Genomic DNA, 14,949 nt, shown 5'->3' on the forward strand with positions numbered 1-14,949 from the left:
GTACATGAATGTTCATAGCAATAATATACTAGTCAAAAAGCAGAAACAATCCAAATGTCCATACAAAGGAATATTATTTGACCATAAAAGGAATGAAGTACTGATACATCCTATAAGATGGAAGAACTTGGAAACATAGACTTCCATTCATGCTAAGTGGAAGAAGCCAGCCACAAAAGACTGCATATTGTGTGGTATCATTTATATGAAATGTATAGAATAGGCAAATCTATAGAAATAGAAAATAGATTAGTGGTTGTCAAGGGCTGTAGGATGGGGGACCAGGGAGTAAGAATGGGAATTGACTGCTAGTGGATAAAAGTTTTCTTTTGGGGGGGTAAAGAAATGTTTTAAAATTATAGTGATTATTGCACAACTCTGAAAATATACTATAGCCATTGAATTGTACATGTTAAATGGGTGAACTTTGTAGTATGTAAATTATATCTTAATAAAGTTGTTTTAAAACATATATATGTATATGTCTGCACGTACGTATATGTGTATACACATATATGGGTATGTTACATATGTGTACACACATGTATACACATATATGTTTATAAACTCTAAAGTGGCATGGAGCTCCTGTGATGATTCCTTGGCATTGCAGTATGATCTTAGAGCTTTTATATGTATGTGTAATGTGTTGTGGGGTCCTATGGGAAGGGGAGGTATAAATATACAAAACAGTAATCTGGCTTTTTTAGTACTTGGTTATGAGGCAGATGCTCAGGACAGGCCTGGATTCAATATTATCTTTCCTGTGTCAGAAGTTGTAAGATCAAGGAGTCCCTCCATCTGGGATGCCGTATTCTGAAATAAAACTTACTGCTAAGGCCCATTTTCATTTTTCTTAATATCCAAGGTAAGTTTATAAAAAACGTATAAGCTTTGCTTCCTGAGCACAAATTATATATTAGACCTGGGTTTTAAACATGATTCAAATCCTATGCAATTTGTTTTAGCCTACCTGATGTATCCATCTCTAAGGGAAGTATGTTGGAAATTTCCATTGTGTTTGTGAGTCTTTGATATCTCTTCACATGCCCACAAGTCTTTCCTGTATTTATTAATGCTGTAATGTTAGGGACATAAGGCCTTATGATTGCTCTACCCTCTTAGTGAATTGTTCTTTCTGTCAATATGAAACGTTCCTCCTTATTCTTCTTGGTACATTTCATCTTGAATTCTATTTTCTTGATATGAATCTTGCTATACTTGCTTTCTATTTCTTAGCATTTGCCTGGAAAATGCTTTTTTTTTTTTCCTTTCTGTGTCAGGTGTGTCTCTTACAAATAACATGCAGCTGAGGTTTCTTTCTTTGTTTTGTTTTTATTTTGTTTTGTTTTAAGCCAGCCTAAGAAGCTCTGCTTTTTAATAAAAGAATTTAATCCATTCATTGATTATTATCCTTATTTCTGCCATATTATTCTATTTTTACTTTAAAAAACAGTTTCATACTTACAGAATAGTTGTAAGAATAGTACAAAGGACTCCAATATACTTTTCACCCAGATTCACTAAATGTTAATACTTTGCCACATTCTGTATCATTCTCTCTCTCTATATATATATATACATGTACATCATGTCCTATATTATTATATAGTTATACATGCAGCATACAATTATTTTTCATTTCTGAACCATTGAGAGTACATTGCAAAGATCATATCCCTTTATTCCTATACACTTCAGTGTGAATATTCTAAGAAAATTATCTTACACAACTACAGTGCCATCATTAGAATCAGGATATTTAACATTGTTGTGATACTATTATCTAATCTACAACCTATATTTAAATTTTCTCAATAATATGGTTTACAACACTTTTTTCCCCACTCCTGTATCCAATTCAGGATTGTGAATTGCATTTAGTTCATGTTTCTTTAGTATTCTTTAATCTGGAACATTTCTTTAGCCTTTCTTTTATTTTCATAGTTTTGACATTTTTGAAAAGTATAAGTCACTGATTTCATAGAATGTACCTGTGTCTCCCATTCTTGGCCGGGCGGCCTTATGTAGTAGGTGCCCTGTGGAGCCCTGGCACAATCTCCTGGGTCACCTCTTCTGGGTGCTCCAGGAGTGTCCCTTTATGGGTTGTGTGTGCCCACCTGTTATAGTTGAGCCTTGATTGCTATTAGCACATCAGTGGGTGGAATTGGCCCTCAGGCTGATTGGCTGCAGGGTTTAGCCATATCCACAGCTTATGGGTTACTATGTAGGAGGTTTGCCCCACTGAGTGGGATTTGCCCTAATGGGCTCTGGTTCCTGTTGAGACCACCCTTTGTGTGTGCCACTTGTGGGGCTAATTGGGTGGTGCTCTGCTGTCGTCTGAAGCCAACCTCCAAGTATGTTGTTTCTGGAGCCTCTTGGGAGGGGTTCCGGTGCAAACCCAGGTCAGCCACTGTCTGTGACCAGCCAGAGACTACGTAGTAGGAGTTACAAAGTAATTCGCAGTTGTTACTGCCTGTGCTAAAGTTGGAGGCATGTTGGAGAGACCATGCTACGAACTGAGGATCGCTGCCACCAGTACTGGGCCTGGGATAGTGATACAAAAAGCCAGGACCCAAGGCCTGCTGTCCTGCCAGCTCCCTTAAGGTTTAGCCACTGATAAAGCCTCATGCAAGTTGGGTGAGGCAGGGTCTTAGGGAGTCACTACTAGTGGGAAGAGTTGTTGTTACCAGGTTAATGTAGACTCTGGTTTGGTGCCAGTGTTGAGTCTGGAGCTTCTCAGCAAAGTCTCAGAGCACACCAACGCCGGTTGCTGCCTGCCTGCAGCCAGCTGACTCTGACAAGTTTCCAAGAAGGAGTTCAGTGTGGGCAGGGCTAGCTGCTCTTGAGAAAGTACCTCGGGCATTGGTGGGGTGGGGTCCCAGCAGAGCTCATGAGGCCAATCCGATTCAGAGTTGGTTGTGTTGAGGGAGGGCTCAACACAAGAAAGATGGTGCCCAGCTGACGGCTGCATGGGAGAAGAACCCAACACAGAGGAAACGGCGACTGTCCTCCAGTCCTCTCACTGAAGCCACGTACTTCAGTCTTCTCCCCTGTATACCTCCGATGCCCCCTGAGTCACCATGCTTCCGATGGAGCCCAAGGTAAGTGCCTGCGAGTGAATGAGTCTGTGTGCATCCGTTTAAGAAGGCGTCTGGTTTCCTGCAGCTTTCCATCCCACCAGGATGGTCAGAATCCCCACTGTTTTTCACAGCCAGATGTTGTGGGGGCTCCTTTTCCTTGCACCACTACTCTGGGCTGGGGAGCCTGGTGTGGTGCTGGGGTCTCTCGCGTCTCCAGGGGGAACCTCTGCAGCTGCGTTATTCCTCCTGATTATCAATCACCACACGGAGGTTTGGGATCAGCCCGTTTCCCATCTTTGCCCCTCCTACCCGTCTCCACGTGGCTTCTTCTTTATATGCTTACTTATAAAACTTCTGTTCAACCAGACTTCAGATGGTTCTCCAGGTTGATTGTTCCATAAGTAGTTGTAATTTTAATGTGTTCATGGAAGGAAGCAGGCAGTGTTTACCTACTCTTGGATCTCCTCTGGAGTTCACTATTTTTTTAAATAAAAGATGTATTTGTGCAATTACAATCACTCAAATAGCCATTTTTGGCTCTTGTTTTAATCACAAATCTGAATGGCCCTGTGAGTGAAAGGGTAACATTTAGACATCAATAGTGTTTTTGTAGTTGAGCTGATGATTTTGAACCTGTTTGCTGAAAAAGCAAGAAAATATGAGGAAGAGCATGTACAGCTAGGTGAGCCAGCTTCTTTCCTGTTATGACGTGTAACTAAGAAGGCAGAACTCAGATAAATGAATTGCAATCTTAGTAGCATGCTCCAGGAAAGCCGAAACTGCATTTCTCTTTTGTCAGGCCCGGAAATATGCAAATTGTTGCCCAATTAAGGGAAGGTTGTCTGAAGGTCAGGACAGTTTTACTGTTCCTGCCCTTATTGCTCAACAAGCTTGTTGAACAGGCTAAATGGGAGCAGGGTGGGATTTAGGGATGGGCAGGGACTGCTTCTCTCCAAATATTATTGGGTAGCTAGCTGTCATACAGTTAGAAAAATGAAATAAAACTGCTCTAGCATCTAATGCCATGAAGTACAAGATTGACGTGTTGGGGCTCCTAGTTGTCGTTATAGCCAACTAATTACCATACACGTAACTTCCTGTTATGGATAAGGGGCCATTTGCACAGCATTGAGCACTTTTCATATTATCTTACTCCAGAATCTGCAAATTAATAGAGGTAATATATTATTTTGGAAGACAATTGAATCTGGCAATGATCTCAGACACTGAAGGAACCAACTGTTTCACAGCACATGTGATTTTTCATGCTTTGTGGGAAATAATGCCCTTAAACTTCTACTGGTATTGGTTTTTACTGGTGAGCTTTTGCCCTACTGGTCTTATGTGACTTGACAGCCCACACATCTGATATCACAGTGTAATGCTCTCTGCTCTCTGCTCTCTGCCCTCTGCCTGGAGTCTCTGTTGTGGGCACAACTGCCTGATGAGAATCTACCCTGCTTTGACTCTCAACTGCAGTAGTCTGTGCCAATTACTCATGTGGAAAAAACGTCTTTTTAAAGCATGCAGTGTGATTGGTTTTTATACAATGGTCTAGTCACAAACGCTCTGTGACAGCTCTACCCTGAGTAGCCCCTTGGGGAATTCAGAAGAGCTGGGGTTGTATTTGGACTCTCTTTAATACAGCATTCTTTTGGCATTTATACTGGCCTCAAACATGGTAAAAACAGTAATTTTGTACTTGCTGAGCAGTGTTTTCTCACCCATTTCTGTCATCAGCTCAAAGGAAACATGGAATATGGACCCACAAATAAGATCATCATAATGATAATAGGTAACCTTTATTGTGGGCTTCCTTTGTGACAGATACTGTGCTAAGGAATTTACAATGTGCCATTTATTCCTCACAACCACTCTATGGGTTTACTATTATTATTCCCATTTTATGGTTGAGACTGAGAAAGACTATGGAAACCTGCCCCAAATCACTTAGCTTGCATGTGGCAGAGTCAGGATTCCAATCAAGATCAGTCTGAGTCGAAAGCCATGTTCCTACCTCCTTATGCTTTCTCCGGGACAAGCCATTTGTCCTTGGGCCATGGGAGAATCCTGAAAGAGAAGATCAGGCATCACAAACACACACACACCTGTAATTTCTAGACTCAATATCTTCTACAAACACAGAGGGTGCCAAAAAAAAATGTGTACACATTTTAAGAAAGAAAAACTGTATTAAAATTGTAATAATATATACCAATAACAAAAGATGAATACAAGTCATGTGTATACTTTTTTTTGGCACCCCCAGTGTACACAGAGATGCTTGTTTCATCAGCAGCAAAGGCTTTCTTTAGTCATGTCCGTGAATGAACCCTTCACTTTTCTTCCTTTTTTTACACCTGAACCACGTAGAACTCACCAAACTCCAATCATCACTGAAAAGGGAACTCTCAGCTGAGCCTTACACTGCTCCAAGGTTGGGGGAGGGGTGGGAGCTGCTAGCCTCTCCCCGCCTTTCCCTGCCTCTGCCTTGACTAGACTCTCTATCCAGGTTCTTTGAGTTAGACTCTATCTATAAGCTCTGACCTGGCCCACTTCCTGACCCCATTTTTTCTGAGATCAGCAGGATGTGAACAGATATAGAGTCCTATGCCAAACCTGCAGGCATTGTTCTAAGCACTCTGGATACCAGTGAACACAACAGAAAGATCCTTGATCTTCTCGAGCTTATATTCCAGCAAGGGAGACAGACAGCAAACAATAAATATTATTAAGGCAGTAATTGCTATGAGAAAATGAAAAGTAGAGCAGGGGATGTGTGTGTGTGTGTTTGTAAGTTATTGTATTACTTAGAGTGGTTAGGTTAAGCCTTATTAAGAAAGTGAGAATTGTGCAAGGATTTAAAGGATGGGAGGGAGTTAGCCAGAGGATATTTGTGGAAAGAGCATTCTAGCCAGAGGGATAACCTAGAGCAAAGACCGTATGGCAGGAAAGTGACATGCATGTTCAAAGAACAGTCAACAAGCCAATGTACCTGGAACAGATTCAACAAGAGGATAAAAGAAGGAGATCAGAGGTAATGGTGGGGAAAGTCAAAAACGACTTCAATTAGGAGATTGGAGTTAACCCTGGCTGAGGGGTGGAGAACTGTGGATGGAGCAAGTTGAGGGAATAGGGGGAAATCAAGAGCTTTGTTTTGGAAATATTAGATATCCAAGTGGAGGTGTTGGGTAGGCACTTAAGTATATGAGCATGGAGTTCAAGAGAGACATACATATGCTCATCGTTAGCAAATAAAAAAGAGGTTGAAAGTCTTAGCCCTGGGATAATCCAACATTAAGAGGAAGAGTTAAGAGATGCAAACAGCAGAAGACACTGAGAAGAAACAACCAGCGAGGTAGTATGAAAACTAAGAGAATGTGGTATGCTGGAGAGTATTAAGGAAGAGGGAGAGCATTTTAAGCCGCTGACAGGTCAAGGTCTGAGGTTTGACCATTATGATTAATGACACGGAGGTCTTTGGTGACTCTGACAAAACCAATTTCAATGGTGTCATGGAGGTAAAACTTGCCTGAAGTGGGGTCAAGTGAAATAGGAGGAAAGTAATTGGAGACAGTAAATATAGACTATTGTTTCTAGAAATCTTGCTACAAATGGAAAGGAAAAAAAATGGGGCAGTTGCTAACAAAGGGTTAAAGAGAGGTATTGTTATCATTGTTTTTAAAATGGGAGAAATATAAACATGTCTTTATAGCTAACAAGAGTGGTCCAACAGAGAGAAAGAAGCTGACAATGTGGGAGAGACAAAGGAAAATCGCTAACACAGTGTCCTCAACTAGATGAGAGGGAGTGGGTCCCATCTACAAGTACAGTGACTGGCTTTATAGAGCGTTCAGACAGTGTAACAGGCAGGAAAGCTGAGCGTGTGAGAGATGACGCTGGTTGGTGGGCACATGAAATGGTGTGAGTCTGGGGGAAGTTCTCTTCTGATGCTTCATTTTTCTCAGTGAATTAGGCAGTAAAATCGTATTTTGAGAATGAAGATGGGAGTGAGATTTTGGGGTTTAAGAAGAGAGGAGAAGATATGAAAAATTTGTTTGAGAGCATGGGAGAATGCGTGAACTTGATATATATGCTATGACTCCTTGTAGGCATCAGGGGCCTACAAGGAATTCCTGGTTGTAATTCCTGGTTATAAATGTAAAGCGCAGTTAGGAGTTTGTGATTTTTCTCCAGGCACAGAGTAGGCTTTGAATTGGATTTAACCCAGCGAGAAAAGAGAAAGCACTCTCCCAAGGGGAATTAACTGAAAAGAATTTAATGCAGGAACAATTTTCAAAGGTGTGAATGAGTTAAATGTGTAATTCTATGTTGGAGGGATAGCCAAGATCTATTGCTAAGTGAGGGGAAAAAAATTAGATAATTTATTTCGTGCTCACAATACCATTTATACAATTCTAGGTTTTTTTTTGGGGGGGAGGGTTATTTTGTTTTAATTAAGTCATTTAACCCTTTTCACAGCAAGTCTGTGAAAAGGTCCTGTTATTACTTCCATTTCACAAAGGCAAAATCAGGCATCAGGATATTAAGTAACATGTCTGAGCTTGTAGAGCCAATAAATGGGAATCCAGACAGTCTGGCTTTAGAATCCATGTGTGTAACCACCATGCTGAAACTTACATTTTTGATGTTTGTATCAGCTTCATAATCTAAAAATGAAGTCAGTCCTACATCTATATAGATCTGTATGCACATAAGGATCAAAGGTGTTCATTGTGGGTACTTCAGGTTGTTGGATTATAACAGAAGATTATTAACAATTTCTTAATGCATCTCTGTTATGTTTGACTTATTGCAAGGAGGGGGCTATAGCTTTTAAAACATCTATAAAGAAAAACATTCTGTAATTAAAATTTAATAATTGGAACATGATATTGAGCGCTATGTCCGATTATTACACTCCAGGAGGGAAAGTGACTTAATGTAAACTGTTTAATTTATGCATTCAGTCATTCAGCCAATGTGTATTGGGTTCCTACGCTGTTCCAGATGCTAGTGATACAGCAGTGAACAAAATAGACATAGACCCTGTCCTCATGGAGTTACATTCTAGGTAGACATAGACAGACCATAAACTAAACAAGAAAGATAAAGCATTTCAGCTGGAGAAAAAGCTTCTATCAACAAAAGTCAAACTGGCTAAGGATATAGGGAGTGAGGTATGAGTGTTATGAGTAGGTGAATTGCTATTTTTTATAGAATGGTCAGAGAAGGTCTTAAGAACAGGTGACATTTGAGAAGAGACCTGAAGGCACTGAGGATAACTGCCGTAGAGGTAACTGTGAAAAAAGTGTAACGGCAGAAGAAATAGCAAGTGCAAAGGCCCTGAGGTCAGAGATACTTGTTATGTTCAAGGGAACAAGAAGTGCAGTTTGGGGTCAGGTTGGTAGGGAGAAAGAGTTTAGGGAAGACCAGGTAGAGAAGGACTTCAGCTTTTTCTGTGAATGATATGGAAACCTGTTGGAAGATTATGAATAGACAGTGACATGATATGAGTTAACCTATGACTTGAAGTAGGACACTTCAAATTTGAAGGTAGTACAGTATTTGCCATTCACTCCACATAAGACACAAACACTGCACTGAGTGTTCCCCGAGAGGAGTATTTGAACAAAGGACATGGCCTGGGAGAGTTTTCAGACAAGTATGAGAGGGGAACTGAATGGGATTACTAGGAATGGTTGGAAATCCAATGCTCATTTGAATGGACCCTGCTGACAGAATGTGCTGTTCCATTGGGTTTGTTTTGTGGCTATCCCTCACAGAGCAAGAACCTTCGGAAATTGATAAGAACATTTTATTCCAGAAGGAGTATTATTTGTTTGATTTTGAGTGAGGAGAAAAAGGTCCATAGGACTTAGCTAAGGCCTGATCCTCTTCTCCCCCAAAATAAAAATAAAAGACACCCCCCCCCCAAATTTTGATTTATCAAGAAAGCTCAAAAAAATCAGATCATTTCACATATATTTTACACATTGCAGGCTGAGGCAAACTTAGTGTCTTAGGTCAGGTTCCCAAGAAGCAAATCCTGAGACAGAATTTATGTAAAGGTGATTTAGTAGGAAGTGTTCCTAAAAAGAACCCACAAGGGATCAGGGAGTGAGACTGAGAAGGGAAGGAGCCAAGCAAGGAATTGTGCAACATCAAGAAAGTCTGAAGCAAAACTAGCTCCACCCCATAGGTGAGCTCGGCAGGTGATGGGCACCCCTACACAGCAGGTATCAGGGCAGGGTGTGGGGCATTTATACATCACGCCTGTCAGCCATTGGTCAAGTGCTGATGGTAGAGGGGAAATGCTAAGTCCTCAGACATATAGATCACAGAGTGGGCTCCACCGAAAATCTCTAAGAAAGATCCAGGAATAAAAACAGCATTTGATAGCCAAAGGGATCTTTGAAAGCTATGAGTGGAAAGTAGATCTCACACTTTCCTTCATGCTCTTCCAAATCATGCTGATCCATAGAAAAATAGACCTTTGCCTCAAATGTAAACTTTGATGTTTGAAAAGCGAAAGCAAGCTACTTTCCTAGGCAAAAAAGACTGCTTCTAAGCTACTTAGAAGAGCCATCTTTTCAAAAGATACGGACAGTACGTAACACTTTCTCTAATGCCCAATTTCTAAGGACTGAGTTGTCATTGCAGACCTCATTTGCTTCCAGTTGCCTGGCTGAGGAAAAAAGGCACCAACTAGTGGTTGGTGACCTGTTCTCCTCTCAAACGTGTTTTGTTTGGTCTTTATAATATGTTTAAAAATTGGAATTGCAGTATTTGTCTGCAAATAGGATATATTTTGCCCACAAAGAATGTATCAAAAGTTATTCTGTATCCAAGGTGTTCATGTTATGAATAAAAGGCTGAGAATCAAATACAAAGAAAAAATAACATATGCTAGGGGGGCGGTGAGTATGACAACATAAAATATCATTACAGAGATAAGAATTTCACATCCTATGGATAGTTTTCTTAATAAAAAATAATAAGCCAAAAGTAACACACGAATAATCTGAATTGAAATGGTAAAACCAGTTTAAAGGGCATTTTAAGGAACTGGTTGTTTCCCTACTGGTATTTAAAAATGATGATAGGATAAGGTTGCTAAAATAGATACAAAGTCTTTGAAGTTATATTACTACTGGACAGAAGTCGTTTGCATCTCGACCAGACAAAAATCTATGTTAACATTTAACATGTAATGTTTACATTTTATAATTTGTAATGTTTACATATTACATATATAATTATGCAGTTGCATATTACAGATGACACGTAAATGTGTAGTTACATATTACATTTAGATATTATAATATATAACATTTACATATTACAACTTATAGATTTAGTACAAAATCTGCCTTTAGTGAATAAACAACACATCAAACAAAAGTACATTCCTCTCGATGATTAAATAATCCATGGGTGGCACTGGTGAATAATGTGCCAGCCCAATATTATGTCCTGTTTTTATCATATTTCTAAGTCTTGGATAATTTTTTAAACATCTCTGGCTATTCCACTATAGATCATGATTTAATTGGTTTGAAGAAGGAAGCTGGCATAATTTTTTTTTAAAAGCTGTCATAAATTCATAAAATACATAAAAATCTACCCATAACCATTTTGGAGGTAGCTATGCAGAACCAAGCAGAGATTGAACAGGGATCTATCAATTAAAATGTTCTGATATCAAGAAATGTCTCTACTTTCTATCTGTGACATAGAGCTAGGCGAACTGGGAGCCTGTTGTAGAAAATAGGGGTTGGGGTTGGGTTTATTTGAACATAAAGACTGTTCAAAAGCTTATTAAGAAAAAAGAAGAGACAAACAGCACAAAAGGACAATAGAAATAATAAAAGGAAACCAGAATATGAATTGAGATGAAGAGATAGGAAGTGAATCTGACAGTATATTATTCATGTATTTTTGTACCTTCTTGTGAGATACAAAAATTCACAGACATGGAATTGATGGGGTAAAAGTTGAGAGCATTTACAATATTAATAGATGTTGCCAAACTTCTCTCCAAAATGTTGTAACAGTTTACACTCTCATCAGGTGCATTTGAAAATGGTTGTTTCTTATATCCCTACCAGAACTATAATAGCAACTGTTTAGTCTTTGCCAATATGAAAGAAAAAAAAAAAAATAAAGGTATACATACATGTTCAAATTGCGTTTGTTTACTTCTGAGTTAGATTGTTAGATTGAACATTCTTTAAAGTGTTTATTTTTCTGGTAGCTCCCTTTATATTTTTGCAAACCATTTTTCTACTGAGCTTTTCATTTTTTTTCTTAGTGATTTTTAAAAGCTCTTGATTTATTAAGGACATTAGTTCTATGCTATGTAGCCAAGGACTGTATAGGCAGAACTTTTAGAACCTTCTAGGTGCTTCTTTGCAAAGACAATTTAGTCACTTGTAAACAAGGAAAAGTCAATCTTAAATTCTAAATAGGAGCCAAACAGGCAGGCCTCACCCCAAGGGAAGGATGTAACTGAAATTTTTGTGGTTTAATAGGACTGTCTAAAGCCAAACATCCCTTGGTGTATTAAAACAACGACTGTTGAAAGTGTCAAGCAAATTTGCAGAGGCACCAGGGAAGCCAGCATTGAGTCTACCCAATTCCTTCCCTTTTGAGTTTTACTAGTTTTAGATCCTCTCTTATTGATTGAGATGATCTCTCTCAGGGGCAGAAAACAGTCCCAAGAGACCCAAAGAGGAAGTCCACTATGAGGGACATCTGAAGTCCACACTGGTGATAATATCAGTTAAATGCCCATGGCCTGGGGAAAGGAAGAAGGTTAGCTCTGACAGTGTGCAGCTATAATAGGAGCCCCTTCTGAGCCAGACTGCCTTGAGGGTATGAGTTGGAAACAAGTTTGTAGCAAATTGAGGCACTATTCCTTGCTTGGGTTCCCAAGATAAGAGCCACCATAGCACTGCGTGGATGAGGGTAATTTTTCCTCCATCACTTCGGTCGTAGAGTTGCGGCCTGTGAGGATAGGGTTGCAGCAGTGGACAAACATGTAACAAGTGGTGCAGAGCCAGTGTTGAACTGTGAGGCAGCAACAGAAGCTTCCCTGTAGTGGGAAAGAAGCCTGCTGTGAACCGGGTAGTTTTGTTTTGCCTGGAGTTTGGAAGCTGGCACCTGGCGTCAAATGCCTCCAGGGTTCTTGGACAATTTGGAGGTGGGAGCATCAAGAAAGAGATGTTGGGCGTTTTGGTAGTTTGACCAAGGGAATACTTTGAATAATTTCAACCTCAAACTTGAGAGTCAGGGCATTCCAATTGCAACATGTGTGTGGCAAATGTTAGTTTTGTTTCTCATTTGGATTTTTGCACTTTAGCACTTTTGTAAGTTATAAAGAGTTTTAAAATATTTATCGGTCAATTACTTCCTTGGTGGCTCCTGTGTTTTATACCAAGAAAGGCTTTCCCCTCTGTAAGATATTATATATATGAGATACAGATATACAGAGAGTGACAGGAAAATTGTGAAAGACTTTGAAATCGACAAAAAAGATTGCTGGGTGACCTTTTAGTGGAGTTCTTTAAAGTTGTTTGAAAAGATACCTATGATGGAACGGATGCCTACAACAGAATGGCTAACTATTAATTACCATAGTGAATTAACCACAGCTTGCCATTCTCATTATGAAATACGTTTCTGCTTCGTGAAATTTGCCCGAGGCTGTGCTATAAACTACAGGCCAAAATCTGGCTCTTTATTTATTTATTTTTTTTATTTTTTTATTTTTTCAAAATCTGGCTCTTTAGCAAATACAGACAGCCCCGGACTCTCATGGAAAAGGATTGTGCCAAGTACGTTAAACTATTGACATTTCAAAGAGACTCCTGGGTACAAACTTCTGAGCTGACATTACTTAGAGAACTTTCAGGCTGTATCTGTGGAGTGAGTGTGGATTTACAGAAATCTTTTTAGTCCAGAAGCAGATAACTTTGTGAAAGCAGAATATTAATCCAAGATCCAGCAGAACAGAATTACACAGGATGGAATGAACTGATGAGGGGAATTTTACTGTGATTGTGTTGAGGCTGTTTTAATGTTCTGTTTTCTGGATGTGTAGGAGGTCATTTCTCTTTTTCCTTAAGCTATTTTTAATCTATAACAGTTCAAAGAGTTCTGCTTTTGTAAAGTGAAATTAACCATTTTTTTCTGCTTTTCACTGATTTTCTCTTTCACCCCCAATTAAAAAAATCTCTGAGTTTCCTTATTTTTTTTATAGCAATATAGTTATTTGCATAGATTCTACAAGAATCTTTTTATTTCTACAGTATACAATTTTTAAAAATTGATTATGCAACCATGTCCTTTCTTGGAATGTCATATTTGAGAACGATGCCCTTTAATCAGTCATTTAAGGAACAAAGGTTGATTTTACCTATGGAAACAATGATTACAAAATCATCCCAGGAAAGCTCGTCTAGTACCATCCTTATAGATGGTAAGAAAAGGCAATTCCTTGCCAGCCAGAAACCTTAGCAAATTTGGGGGAACTCAAGTAGAGAGGAATTTATCCAAATTTATAGATAGTACAGTGTTTCTTGGGCTTGCTTTCCTGGCCTTAAGCTAGCAAATTATAGACTTTTAGAAATGCAATTCTGTGGCTCTAGTAGCTGTTCGATCCTGCATGGCTCTAGATTTGCAAAGTAAACCCAAGGAAGCCTGTATGGTTAATTAATACTTGATGCACCTATGCAAATAATCAAGCTAAACCTAATGAGATCAGATCAGCCTTTTTTTATGACTAAGAATTATTTTTGAGAGTTCACAACGGGGGACATTGTTAGGAACATGGGGAAAGAGCAAAAAAGATTATTGGGTGTAATTTCTATGCAATACTAGATGTCCCTTCTGGGTTATCCAATTCTATACAAATTTTGGCCCCCACATTTTTTTTTTTTTAGCTATTTTATAACCCTGTAAATTGTAGAAAACTGATTATTGCCCAGAGAAGCAAAAAGATTCTGTCTGGTGAGATGCAATTGATTACCCCTTGTGGAGAAGGCCGGGGGGGAAAGGGGGTTGCATCTGTTAGCAATCCTTGATTGCTCACGTATGTTCCTGTTCTTTGAATTCTTCTTTGAACCACTTTGAAACATTTTAATTGTTCCTTCATTAATAATGAGCTACATAAAAATTTTGACATGACTGCTTTATGTGAAAATCATAGTTTTATATTTGTAAAAACATATATTTACCCATGTGTTATGTTTCAAGTCTCTAATATACTTGAGCTCTCTTTAGCTATAATGGACATTATAGAACTCTACCTTCATTTTCTTCAAAAGCTAGTCATTTTTTCCCACCAATTATTGAGTAACCCTTATTTTCCCCATTGATTTGAAAGGCCACTTTTCTAGTGTTATGTGTCCTATTTATATGTTTTCTGTTATGATCTATTTATTTCCACATCAGTATACATCTGTCTTAAGTGCTATAGCTTTATAATACCATTTGGTAGTTTGACAGGTTAGTTTGATGTTACACTGACCCTACTGAAGGAGAACAGATTGGCCTGCCAATTTGGATGCGTCTAAAATTTAAACTAATGAAAGATAAAATGTTGGTATACAAAAAACGTGACCCAGTTATTTAGACCTCATCAACCCAGACTATCCTAACCAGGCAGAACACAATTATAAATCTAGAAGTTAAGCAAACAAGTCCTCTGAGTTGCAAAGTTTATTCCATAGGGGAGGAGGAGAAAAGCCTTTACCCAGACAGTTACATGTAAAACAGGGCAGAGTAGAACAGTATTAGCAGACACTCATGCAGCTGTAGTGAAAGAACCAGAACCATCAAAAGCACAGCAGGACCAGAACTT

The sequence above is a fragment of the Rhinolophus sinicus genome, chromosome 1 (genome assembly GCF_057876585.1).
Source record: "Rhinolophus sinicus isolate RSI-liver-muscle chromosome 1, RSI-T2T, whole genome shotgun sequence".
Lineage (NCBI taxonomy): Eukaryota > Metazoa > Chordata > Mammalia > Chiroptera > Rhinolophidae > Rhinolophus > Rhinolophus sinicus.